The sequence below is a fragment of the Taudactylus pleione genome, unplaced genomic scaffold (assembly GCF_031769625.1).
Source record: "Taudactylus pleione unplaced genomic scaffold, aTauple2 ptg000967l, whole genome shotgun sequence".
Lineage (NCBI taxonomy): Eukaryota > Metazoa > Chordata > Amphibia > Anura > Myobatrachidae > Taudactylus > Taudactylus pleione.
Window position 1 is genome coordinate 12477501 of NW_028285368.1, and position 2500 is coordinate 12480000.

Genomic DNA, 2500 nt, shown 5'->3' on the forward strand with positions numbered 1-2500 from the left:
TAACTTTAGACCTCTTTTACTTCTTAACTCAAGTAAATTCATTGATAAGTTGAAAAAATTAAATGTAAAATGTAATAGAAAAGAATGTTTTGGCTGTATAAAATTACCTACAGCACCTGGTATTCCCAGGTGGTCTCCCATCCAAGTACAAACCAGGCCCAACACTGCATAGCTTACAAGATCAGACAAGATTGGGCATGTCCAGTGTGGTTTGGCTGTAGGTGCGCAAAAGCATTAAATTTAGACCTCTATTACTTCTTAACTCAAGTAAATTCATTGATAAGTTGAAAAAATTAAATGTAAAATGTAATAGAAAAGAATGTTATGGCAGTATAAAATGATGTACAGCACCTGGTATTCCAAGGTGGTCTCCCATCCAAGTACTAACCAGGCCCAACACTGCATAGTTTCCAAGATCCGATGAGATTGGACATGTCCAGTGTGGTTTGGCTGTATGTGCTCAAAAAGATTAACTTTAGACCTCTATTACTTCTTAACTCAAGTAAATTCATTGAAAAGTAGAAAAAAATTAAATGTAAAATGTAATAGAAAAGAATGTTATGGCAGTATAAAATTACCTACAGCACCTGGTATTCCCAGGTGGTCTCCCATCCAAGTACTAACCAGGCCCAACACTGCATAGCTTCCAAGATCAGATGAGATTGGGCATGTCCAGTGTGGTTTGGCTGAAGGAGCTCAAAAGCATTAACTTTAGACCTCTTTTACTTCTTTACTCAAGTAAATTCATTGATAAGTTGAAAAAATTAAATGTAAAATGTAATAGAAAAGAATGTTATGGCAGTATAAAATTACCTACAGCACCTGGTATTCCCAGGTGGGTTCCCATCCAAGTACTAACCATGCCCAACACTGCATAGCTTCCAAGATCAGACGACATTGGCCATGTCCAGTGTGGTTTGGCTATAGGTGCTGAAAAATATTAACTTTAGACCTCTTTTACTTCTTAAATCAAGTAAATTCATTGCTAAGTTGAAAAAATTTAATGTAAAATGTAATAGAAAAGAATGTTATGGCTATATAAAATTACCTACGGCACCTGGTATTCCCAGGTGGTCTCCCATCCAAGTATTAACCAGGCCCAACACTGCATAGCTTCCAAGATCAGACGAGATTGGGCATGTCCAGTGTGGTTTGGCTGTAGGTGCTAAAAGCATTAACATTAGACATCTATTACTTCTTAACTCAAGTAAATTCATTGATAAGTTGAAAAAATTAAATGTAAAATGTAATAGAAAAGAATGTTATGGCTGCATAAAATTACCTACAGCACCTGGTATTCCCAGGTGGACTCCCATCCAAGTACTAACCAGGTCCAACACTGCATAGCTTCCAAGATCAGACGAGATTGGGCATATCCAGAGTGGTTTGGCTGTAGGTGCTCAAAAACATTAACTTTAGACCTCTATTACTTCTTAACTCAAGTAAATTCATTGATAAGTTGAAAAAATTAAATTTAAAATGTAATAGAAAAGAATGTTATGGCTATATAAAATTACCTACAGCACCTGGTATTCCCAGGTGGTCTCCCATCCAAGTACTAACCAGGCCCAACACTGCATAGCTTCCAAGATCAGACGAGATTGGGCATGTCCAGTGTGGTTTGGCTGTAGGTGCTCAAATACATTAACTTTAGACCTCTATTACTTCTTAACTCAAGTAAATTCATTGATAAGTTGAAAAAATTAAATGTAAAATGTAATAGAAAAGAATGTTTTGGCAGTATAAAATTACCTACAGCATCTGGTATTCCCAGGTGGTCTCCCATCCAAGTACTAACCGGACCCAACACTGCATAGCTTCCAAGTTCAGACGAGAGTGGGCATGACCAGTGTGGTTTGGCTGTAGGTGCTCAAAAACATTAACTTTAGACCTCTTTTACTTCTTAACTCAAGTAAATTCATTGATAAGTTGAAAAAATTAAATGCAAAATGTAATAGAAAAGAATGTTATGGCAGTATAAAATTACCTACAGCACCTGGTGTTCCCAGGTGGTCTCCCATCCAAGTACTAACCAGGACCAACACTGCATAGCTTCCAAGTTCAGACGAGATTGGGCATGTCCAGTGTGGTTTGGCTGTAGGTGCTCAAAAACATTAACTTTAGACCTCTTTTACTTCTTAACTCAAGTAAATTCAATGATTAGTTGAAAAATGAAATGTAAAATATAATAGAAAAGAATGTTATGGCAGTATAAAATAACCTACAGCTCCTGGTATTCCCAGGTGGTCTCCCATCCAAGTACTAACCAGGCAAAACACTGCATAGTTTCCAAGATCAGATGAGATTGGGCAAGTCCAGCGTGGTTTGGCTGTAGGTGCTCAAAAACATTAACTTTAAACCTCTTTTACATCTTAACTCAAGTAAATTCATTGATACGTTGAAAAAATTAAATGTAAAATGTAATAGAAAAGAATGTTTTGGCTGTATAAAATTACCTACAGCAACTGGTATTCCCAGGTGGTCTCCCATCCAAGTACAA

General features: G+C 36.8%; 1 non-coding gene and 10 pseudogenes across 1 annotated transcript; all 11 read right to left on the reverse strand.

Moving 5' to 3' along the window:
• Nucleotides 1–104: 104 nt before the first annotated feature.
• Nucleotides 105–223, reverse strand: LOC148470059 (5S ribosomal RNA; annotated as a pseudogene).
• A 116-nt stretch (nt 224–339) lies between these two features.
• Nucleotides 340–458, reverse strand: LOC148470060 (5S ribosomal RNA; annotated as a pseudogene).
• Nucleotides 459–575: 117 nt separating this feature from the next.
• LOC148470061 (5S ribosomal RNA) lies at nt 576–694 on the reverse strand (annotated as a pseudogene).
• A 116-nt stretch (nt 695–810) lies between these two features.
• LOC148470062 (5S ribosomal RNA) lies at nt 811–929 on the reverse strand (annotated as a pseudogene).
• A 116-nt stretch (nt 930–1045) lies between these two features.
• Nucleotides 1046–1164, reverse strand: LOC148470063 (5S ribosomal RNA; annotated as a pseudogene).
• A 115-nt stretch (nt 1165–1279) lies between these two features.
• Nucleotides 1280–1398, reverse strand: LOC148470064 (5S ribosomal RNA; annotated as a pseudogene).
• A 116-nt stretch (nt 1399–1514) lies between these two features.
• Nucleotides 1515–1633, reverse strand: LOC148470065 (5S ribosomal RNA). The gene has a single exon (XR_015873211.1). It is a non-coding gene; the product is annotated as a 5S ribosomal RNA (ribosomal RNA).
• Nucleotides 1634–1749: 116 nt separating this feature from the next.
• LOC148470066 (5S ribosomal RNA) lies at nt 1750–1868 on the reverse strand (annotated as a pseudogene).
• A 116-nt stretch (nt 1869–1984) lies between these two features.
• On the reverse strand, nt 1985–2103 carry LOC148470067 (5S ribosomal RNA; annotated as a pseudogene).
• Nucleotides 2104–2218: 115 nt separating this feature from the next.
• On the reverse strand, nt 2219–2337 carry LOC148470068 (5S ribosomal RNA; annotated as a pseudogene).
• A 116-nt stretch (nt 2338–2453) lies between these two features.
• Nucleotides 2454–2500, reverse strand: part of LOC148470069 (5S ribosomal RNA) — a 119-nt pseudogene continuing 72 nt past the window's right edge.